The following is a 10,395-nucleotide window of genomic DNA, read 5'->3' on the forward strand; positions in this document are numbered from 1 at the left end:
GGAAGAGATTGAGGAAGACTATAGAAAGTGGAGAGATCTCCCATGCTCATGGATTGAACAAATCAACATAGTAAAAATATCTATACTCCCAAAAGTAATCTACATGTTTAATGCAATTCCTATCAAAATCCCAATGGCATTCATTATAGAGATTAAAAAATCTACCATTAAATTTATATGGAAACATAAGAGGCCACAAATAGCAAAAACAATACTCAGTCAAAAGAAGAATGCTGGAGGTATCATGATACCCGACTTCAAACTATATAACAAAGCAATTACAATAAAAATGCATGGTACTGACACAAAAACACACATGAAGATCAGTGGAACAGAATAGAGGACTCAGATATGAAGCCACACAACTATAACCAACTTGTCATTGACAAAGGCACTAAAAATATATGATGGAGAAAAGACAGCCTCTTCAACAAAAACTGCTGGGAAAACTGGTTAGCAGTCTGCAAAAAAACTGAAACTAGATCCATGTATATCATCCTATACCAATATTAACCCAAAATGGAAAAGGATCTTAATTTCAGACCCCAAACTCTAAAGTTGGTACATGAAAGAGTGGGAAATACTCTGGAATTAATAGGTAAGGGTAAGAACTTTTTCAATGGAACCCCAGAAGCACAGAAAATAAGAGATAGCATAAATAAGTGGGACTTCATAAAACTAAAAAGCTTCTGCTCATCAAAAGAAATGGCCTCTGAACTTAAGATAACACCCACAGGGTGGGAGAAAATACTTGCCAGCTACACATCAGACATAGGACTGATAACCAGCATATATAGGGAACTGAAAAAACTAAATTCTTCCAAAATTGATGAACCAATAAAGAAATGGGCAAGTGAACTAAACAGAACTTTCTCAAAAGAAGAAATTCAAATGGCCAAAAAACATATGAAAGAATGCTCACCATCTCTAGCAATAAAGGAAATGCAAATTAAAACCACACTAAGATTCCACCTCACCCCTGTTGGAAAAGCGATCATTAGCAACACCACCAACAACAGGTGTTGGCGAGGATGCAGGGAAAAATGAACCCTCTTACACTGTTAATGGGAATGTAAACTAGTACAACAACTCTGGAAAAATATTTGGAGGCTACTTAAAATGTTAAACATTGACCTACCATATGATCTAGCAATACCACTCTCAGGGATATACCCAAAATACTGTGACACAGTATGCACCTGCATACCCATGTTTATGGCAGCACCATTCACAATAGCCAAGTTACCAAAACAGCCAAGAAGCCTCACTACTGACAAATGGATCAAGAAAATGTGGTATTTATACAGAATGGAATTTTATGCATCCATGAAGAAGAATGAAATGTTATCATTCGCTGGTAAATGAATGGAATTGGAGAACATCATTCTGAGTGAGGTTAGCCTGGCCCAGAAGACCGAAAATCATATGTTCTCCCTCATATGCAGATATTAGATCAAGGACAAACACAACAAGGGGATTGGACTTTGATCACATGATAAAGCGAGAGCACACAAGGGAGGTATGAGGATAGGTAAGACACCTAAAAAACTAGATAGCATTTGTTGCCTTCAACACAGAGAAACTAAGGCAGATACCTTAAAAGCAACTGAGGCCAATAGGAGAAGGGGACCAGGAACTAGAGAAAAGGTTAGATCAAGAAGAATTAACCTAGAAGGTAACACATATGCACAGGACATCAATGTGAGTCAACTCCCTGTATAGCTGCCCTTATCTCAACTAGCAAAAACCCTTGGTTCTTCTTATTTTTGTTTATACTCTCTCTTCAACAAAATTAGAGATAAGGGCAAAATAATTTCTGCAAGAGGGTGGGGGGGAGAGGTAGGGGATGGGAGGTAAGGGAGAAGGTGGGGGAAGGGGGAGAAATGACCCAAACATTGTATGCACATGTGAATAAAATAGATAAATAAGTAAATAAAATAAAAGCCTGATAGAATTTAGAAGGGAATCCATCAGATCCTGGGATTTAAATCAAATTTCATGACAGAAGAAAAATACCAAATTTTTCTTTGTTGTTTCATAGTAACTGCTTTAATCAATGTCCCTTCTTTTCTACTTAATTTTAAAGAAATAATATGCAAATTTATCAGTTGTTTGATAAATATGTTTTTATTAAAGTGTAGGGATAATAGTTTCTTTCCTTTCTCTCTCTCTTTCTCTCCCCCCCTTTTCTCTTTGTTTCTTTGATGTACTGGGAATTGAACCCAGGGCCTCCTGCATGCTAGACAAACACTGTACCACTTGAGCTATACACACAATCATTTTTTTTTTAATTTGTGTTTGATACACAGTCTCATTAACTTTGCCATTCGGGTTTTGAGCTTGAGCTTCTACCTCCTTTGGAGGTGGCATTGCAAGCATGAGGCATGAACCAACATGCGCAGTTTATAGTTTATGATATCTCAATTTTCTTTGGAAAATTTATTATTATTTATTATTATTTTGGAAAATACAGTGAGATCACATGGCAATCTAAAATCATCAAAATCACAACAATGCAATCAAACTACCAGCAGAATGTGACTGTGTCTAGACATGCTTCCTAGCAGAAAGAGGATAAGTGTGCATGTGAGCAGCTCATGACCTCATATGTAATGTGTATAAAACCATATGATGTGAAATGAAACCTTCATCACCGTACTTCTCATGGACTTGTAAGGTCACAGGACCTTGTGCAAACATCATTCGTGCTACATACCTGAATATCACCACCCAGGAACAAGTCCAACAGGCAGCAGCTCACTCATGTATTTTTAATGGCTTTTACTTCAGTAATCCAGTAATTAAGGGTTCAGAGTATAGCATGGGAAAGAAAAGAGTATGTGATTAGAAGCCATCTCAAATAGTTTGGTAAGAAAATTAAGAGTTATATAGGGTCTGTGCAATACAAGGTCATGGGCCACACCCCTAAGACCATGAAGCAATCCATTACTCAGTGGATACACTTGGCTAGCTGCACCTGCTACAACTGATTACCCAATTATTACAATGTGGGTGCAAACAGGAGGCAATTCACCTCTCCAATGAAGATATCATCAGTGGTGGTATCCACATTTCCCATGGGGCAGATGACTCTCTCACTCCAAACAGTGGTGTCCCACAGCCTGTGAAGACAGGAGCCAAACTGGCCTGAAAGAAAATTAAGTGAAGGGTGAAAAATCTAGCTCTAGCCCTTCCTTGGAACAGGCCAGAGGCAGAATTTGCCTGAGTGCAGCAATTCATTTATCTATGATCCTGTTTTCCACTCTTCTCATGCTTTTCCTTAAGAGAACTCAAATACACAAATGACATCCAAATACACATTTCATCCTCTTCTCCTTAGGTAACTGGCATAGACACCATTAAAGGAGGATTTTATTCTCAGCTGGAGACTGGAATAGCATTCTTCTGCTGAACAAGTATGTCACAAACACATCACCTTCCACTTGAAGAATCCAAATATCCCTGGGTTCTTATCTTGTCCTACCAGATAGAAGCTGTTTCCTTGATCTTGATGCCCAGGACCAAGTCTTTGTCATTCTGCATCTTAGCTCCTTTTTTAGATTGCTTTTCTTTCTTTTTAATTATTCATTTATTCACATTTGCATATGGGCATACATAGTTTGGGGCATTTCTCCCTCTTGCCCCCTGCCTCCACCCTCTCACCCACCCCCTCACTTCCAGGCAGAATCTGTTCTGCACTTCTCTCCAGTTCCATTGAAGAGTAGAAATAAGCAATAATAAGAAAGACATAGCATTTTTGCTAGTTGAGATAAGGACAGCTATACAGAGAAATTCCTAGCATTGCTTTCATGTACAAATGTGTTACAATCCTGGTTGATTCATCTCTAACTGGTCTTTACACTGGTTCCTGAACCCCTCTCATGTTGACCTCTGTCACTCTAAGGTTTCTGTATCAATTCCTCTGGAGTGGGGACATCAAATGCTTTCATGTTTTGGGTTTTCTTTCTAACCCCATACCTTCTGTATATGTTCTCCCCTTGTCATGTAACCCAAGTCCTACAACATTGCTGTGTTTGTCCTAGATCTAAAGACAGAACATGAGGGAGAACATATGATTTTTGGTTTTCTGAGTCTGGCTAACCTCAGTCAGAATGATATTATCCAGTTCCATCCATTTACTTGCAAATGATAAGATTAGATTTCTTTTCTGTCATGCTTTCCCTGGGTTTCTATGGTAATCCTCTATTGCTGTATGACAAATGACCACATATGCAGTGGCTTGAAACTATAAAAATTATCTCATGGTTTCTATGCATCAGGGATATGGACACAACTTACTTGATCATTTACTTACTGTCTGGCAAGACTCCAATCAAAGTTTCCACAAGAAAAGTAGTCTTATCTGAAGGTTAAAAAATAATATTTTCACAACCTCATTCAGATTCTTGGCAGAACTAATTTCTTTGTTATGGGAGAATTTCTGTCAGAGGCTGAAGGCTGACCTCCTCTACTAGAGACTGCCCTCCAATTTCAATGGGGCCTGCCACTCCTGAAGACCATACTTCACTGTTAGGACCACTTTTCACTCCCAGGACCACCCTCTTTTCCTACCACCACCCTCTAATCCTAGAGACTCTCCTCTACTCCTGGATGTTGTCCACTCCTAGAGGCAGAACCCCACTCATTGAGGCCCATCCTCCAATTCTAGAGGCTGCCATCCATTTCTAAAGATTGCACTATACTCAGAGTTGTCTTCCAATCCTAGAGGCAATGCTCTGCTCCTAGATCCTCCCATCCATCTTAAAGGGTATTCTCCATTTCCAAGACTATCTTCTACTTCTAAAGGCTGCCCTCCATTCCTAGAGATGAACCTCTGCTCCTAGAAACTGTCCTCCACAACCAGACACCACCCACCACTACTGCTGGCCCTCCTCTCCCCTCCTAGAGACTGCATTCCCTTTCTTGTCATATGGCCTATCACAGCACAATTCCTTTGTCCAGCCACCCATTAAAGTCTCCAATGAGATTGTGTTAACAAAATTCAATCTTATATTATACATCATGATCACAAGTGGTATCACATCACTTTTGCCATGTTATATTGGTGAAATATGGGCACACAGGAGTAGATCATGCATATATGTGAATATGGGAGGTATGGGTTATTGGGTGCTACTTCATGTTCTGTGCACAATACACCCAAGATGAGACCATAGGCCCTATCTATGACACAAACATTTGGGAAGGAAGAGAAGGAAAATACTAAAAGTGGGTAGTCCTGAAAAATATAACAATAAAATAAAAATCCTATGAATCCAACAAATGTCTCTCAAAACCAAGTAAACTGAGTAATCTTCAAAATGCTAGGGGAAGTAATCTAAAATAAAGTTAACAAATGTATGAGTTATGGCTAAATTAAGGGGACCAATAACAAAATCCATAATTATTTCTCTTGACTTGCAGACATATTTCAAAGTATATTATCACTTATTTTTGCAACTTTCATGGTAATTGATTTACTTTATTGTATATTACATGATGCTTTCATGAAAAGAAGAAAATTAATTATCCCACCAATCTCAACATTATATATATTTTTTAATTTTTAAAACTCTATTTTTTAGAACAATCATAGGTGTAAGAAAAATTGACATTCATTAAATTGACATTCATTAAATGACATTCATTAAAGAGATTGAAAAATCTACTGTTAAATTTATATGAAAACAAAAGAGTCCACGAATAGCCAAGACAATTCTCAGTCAAAAGAACAACGCTGGAGGTATCATGATACCTGACTTCAAACTATATTACAAAGCAATAACGATAAAAACAGCATGGTACTGGCACAAAAACAGACATGAAGACCAGTGGAACAGAATAGAGGACCCAGATATGAAGCCACACAACCATAACCAACTTGTCTTTGACAAAGGCGCTAAAAATATACGATGGAGAAAAAGCAGCCTCTTCAACAAAAACTGCTGGGAAAACTGGTTAGCAGTCTGCAAAAAACTGAAACTAGATTCATGTATATCACCCTATACCAGTATTACCTCAAAATTGATCAAGAATCTTAATATCAGACCACAAACTCTAAAGTTGATACAGGAAAGAGTAGGAAATACCCTGGAGTTAGTAGATATAGGTAAGAACTTTCTCAATGGAACCCCAGCAGCAGAACAACTAAGAGACAGCATAGATAAATTGGACTTCATAAAACTAAAGAGCTTCTGTTCATGAAAAGAAATGGTCTCTAAACTGAAGAGAACACCCACAGAGTGGGAGAAAATATTTGCCAGCTACACATCAGACAAAGGGCTGATAACCAGAATATATAGGGAACTCAAAAAACTAAATTCTCCCAAAACTAATGAACCAATAAAGAAATGGGCAAGTGAGCTAAACAGAACTTTCTCAAAAGAAGAAATTCAAATGGCCAAAAACCACCTCTAGCAATAAAGGAAAGGCAAATTAAAACCACACTAAGATTCTACCTCACCCCTGTTAGAATAGCCATCATTAGCAACACCACAAACAACAGGTGTTGGCAAGGATGTGGGGAAAAAGGAACCCTCTTACACTGTTGGTGGGAATGTAAACTAGTACAACCACTCTGGAAAAAAATTTGGAGCCCACTTAAAAAGCTAAACATTGATCTCCCATTTGATACAGCAATACCACTCCTCAGGATATACCCAAAAGACTGTGACACAGGTTACTCCAGAGGCACCTGTACACCCATGTTTATTGTAGCACTATTCATAATAACCAAGTTATGGAAACAGCCGAGATGCACCACTACTGACGAATGGATCAAGAATATGTGGTATCTATACACAATGGAATTTTATGCAGCCATGAAGAAGAACGAAATATTATCATTTGCTGGTAAATGGATGGAATTGGAGAACATCATTCTGAGCTAGGTGAGCCAGGCCCAAAAGACCAAAAATTGTATGTTCTCCCTCATATGCAGATATTAGATCAAGGGCAAACACAATAAGGGGATTGAACTTTGATCACAAGATAAAAGTGAGTGCACAGAAGGGAGATATGAGGATAGATAAAACATCCAAAAATTTAGCTAGCATTTGCTGCCCTCAATGCAGTGAAACTAAAGCAGATACCTTAAAAGTAACTGAGGCCAATAGGAGAAGGGGACCAGGAAGTAAAGGAAATGTTAGATTTAAAAAAGAAAAAAGAAAAATTGATGGAAAGATACAGAGAGTTCTCATTCTCATATATCTCTTAACCCCACACATGCATAGCCTTCTCCATAATCGACATCCCTTTCCAGAGTGGTATACTTGCACAGTAAACTAACCTACATTGAAGTATCACAACAAGGAGAGTTCAGTTTCCATTAAGTCTCACACTTCAGATTGCATGTTCTATGCATTAGACAAAATATAACACAAAATGATGTTGTTTAAGAGACTGTGGTTAAAGTATTAGCCTACAGGCTCTGGGTTCAATTCTCAGCTCCACAAATAAATAAATGAATAAATAAATAAATAACAACAATGCATGAAACCATGTATTGACTTTTATATTATGAAAAATCATGATATAGGCTTAATGCCAAAAAATGTGTTGACCCTTTTTTGCTTGTTTTGGCTTTGAAAGAAAAAAATCATAGTGTCAGGAACTTGCAAAAAAGTATTGCATGAAAGAAAGATGTGTCTTTGAAATAAAAATAAATGACCGAGAAGGAGGCAAAGGTCTGTAATGCAAGCAAAATGTTAAGTGCTGTGTTTAAATTTCTCAAATTAGCACCATCATTTGAAGAACTTTATTGGAATTTCACAGGAACATTGCAAGAAAATCTCCTTGGGGATGGTTCTAGAACAAGAATTACATTCTTATTTCATTATAAGAATTGGTTTTAATTGAATATGACTGTTAGGGGCTCTAAGTAAACTAAGCATGCTCAATCTTCTGTGAAATATAACAGGGTTTAAGAAGTATCTTCATAGATTTTTATGGCCTTTTCTCAAAATGTTGATAAGCTTTGTAATTTTGAATATATCTTCTCCTACTGCTAATTAGAGAAAAGATAGGGAAAAGGAGTCTTTAGAAACAAGACTATAGAAACTTTTGTTAGAATTTGAATGAGAAATTTCAGGATTAGAATACAGCTAGCTTTCTAAAATAGTTTTATCTGTAAACCACCTCCAGAATCAGAAGCATTTGCAGTGGAAATAATAATAATAATAATTAAGATGGTAACATTTGAAAAATTCTATTTGTCATCAAATTACAGGAGACAAATATGATTAAAAGAGAAATGAAAGTAAAAATCCAATTGAATTTTGCAATGACCATATCCCTGAAAAAACAGAGAAAGGTTTTTTAAAAATATTAGCATCAAACATAAATAAAACATGGATGTTTTTCTTTTGTCCCATGTCAAAAGTATAGAAACTTGAATAATGATGTCACATTATATGTCAGAGACTGTTTAAATGTTCACATGAATACGTATTTTTTGAAGCACACATTGACCTCTATGATCCAGTCATGTCTGACAGACTGTGAGTTTATTATATGCATCAAAGTCATACCTCCCTTTTCTGTGGCCTTGGTAGAAACAGCTGCATCTTCTTGGAAGGTTCTTATTCAAGATGGCCAGGCCTCCAGAAGGAAGAGATCAGGTCCCCATATCAGGGCTTAAAGAAGCCTGTTTTCAGTCAGCAAAATTCACTTTGGAAGGAGTGAGAAATAAACTTTTCTTATAAATGAGTATAAATAGGTATTACAACAACTATTAGAAATGAAGTTGGTGATACCCAGGTGTAGTGGTTCACACCAGTAACCCCAGCCCTTAGAGGGTAAGGCTGGAGGATGAAGAATTTAAGACCAACCAGGGTACATAAGATTCTGTCTCAAAAAGCAAAACAACAAGAAATAGAGTCATATGTATTAAATTGATTTGAACTAAAAAACATTAATGTCAAAAGTTAAAGGATAAATAAAATATTGATGATTTCAGAATTAAGTATAGAATAAGAGAAGTATTTTAAACTCTCTGAGAGCAACTATAATAATTCATTACCCGAATTTACTGTTAATTTATTAATGATGCTAGCTAACATGGAAATGTAGGACAAAGGAAAAGGACAGAAGAATTAGGAGATTACATTACAATTCCTAAATCTCTGGACCAGTATCCAATCTTTTGTAAATTACTTGAAATTTCCACTATGCAGTTTTGTCTTCTGTGAGATGGGAATAATAAAGCTTTTGAATATAATCCTTAGGAGAATGGAATGCAATAGTCATATCTAGTATATTGCATTGTACCACAAGCAGTTATCACATGAGCTGTAGTTCCCTGTATCTTAAATAACTAAAGAAAAATGAGAGGAAATAAATGGCCCAAACAATGTATACACATATGAATAAATGAATAAAGAAAAAATTTGTTTTTTAAATAGTTTAATCAATTATGTTTTCATGTAAATAATATTTATAAGATTCCTCAAGATTCTTTGTAAAGCTACCTACATCCACTGACTTTACTATCAAATGTTAGCCCAGAAATTCTCTCTGAATTTTATTTTAAAACTACTTTTATAATATTATATGTACCTTATATTTTATAATTTGAACCATACTCTTACTAGTTATTGTTTTACATTAATGAATACTCATGCCAATTTCTGCAGATAACTTCAATTTTACTGTTTTTATTATGATCATTTAATTTTCAAATAGTGACAAAAATAACAATGAATGTTCATTAAATGGTCATGATAACTTAATGTATTGGTTATTCAACTAAGAAGTACACATTTATTACCCTGGAAATTCTCACAAGAACTCCAGAAGGTAAGAATCATTATTATTCTAATTTGATAGGTGAATAAACTAAGGCTTATGTAGGCAAAGAAATTACCCTCATATCACCTGATTACTAAGTGGTAGAGTTGTCTGAAATCATGCTAATTCACATATTTCTTAGTAAGTTCATGAATGTAATTTAACTAAAACTCATGGACTAATACATCCATAGATAGATGTGTATTTGATTTAAACATTGATTAATGACACAATTATTTTGAAATTCCTGAGGCTATAGTTTAGGCATGGCAAGCAGAGGGAAGAATACCCTCAAAGGGCCTAAGACACGAATAGGTTCCAGGGTGCAAAGGTAGCTTAGAAGAGGTGTGTGTCCTCAGTGCACAATGGTGGCTGTATTTGAGATGAAATTTGAATGGTGGATGCATACAGAACCTCAGTTAGGCTGTGTTGATGAGTTTGGCTCTCCTTTCAGATGTAGTGGAGTCTTCTTGTCTGTGTTTGAGGTAGGGTGACAATGAGAAATATTTAAAAAAAAAAAAAAGAAACAAATTTTGTTTTGATGAAAATTTTCTGCTTTTGGAGGCAAATCTTGAGTTTCTCCAGGCCAGTAATGGCAATGTTCTTTCA

At 36.2% G+C, this 10,395-nt stretch overlaps 1 long non-coding RNA gene across 2 annotated transcripts in view; it reads right to left on the minus strand.

Annotated features, from left to right (window-relative positions):
• LOC141421316 (uncharacterized) overlaps positions 1 to 8,806 on the minus strand; it is a 64,678-nt gene extending 55,872 nt beyond the window's left edge. The window contains exons 1-4 of one of the 2 annotated variants that reach the window (XR_012445914.1): positions 8,529 to 8,806; positions 4,300 to 4,363; positions 3,035 to 3,147; positions 2,717 to 2,784 (exon numbers count right to left, since the gene is read on the minus strand). This is a non-coding gene — a long non-coding RNA (uncharacterized lncRNA). The remainder of the gene's footprint in view (positions 1 to 2,716; positions 2,785 to 3,034; positions 3,148 to 4,299; positions 4,364 to 8,528) is intronic. The other variant, XR_012445913.1, reaches the window with a different exon arrangement.
• Between the last annotated feature and the right edge of the window lie 1,589 nt (positions 8,807 to 10,395).

The sequence above is a fragment of the Castor canadensis genome, chromosome 3 (genome assembly GCF_047511655.1).
Source record: "Castor canadensis chromosome 3, mCasCan1.hap1v2, whole genome shotgun sequence".
In the NCBI taxonomy this organism is placed as follows: Eukaryota; Metazoa; Chordata; class Mammalia; order Rodentia; family Castoridae; genus Castor; species Castor canadensis.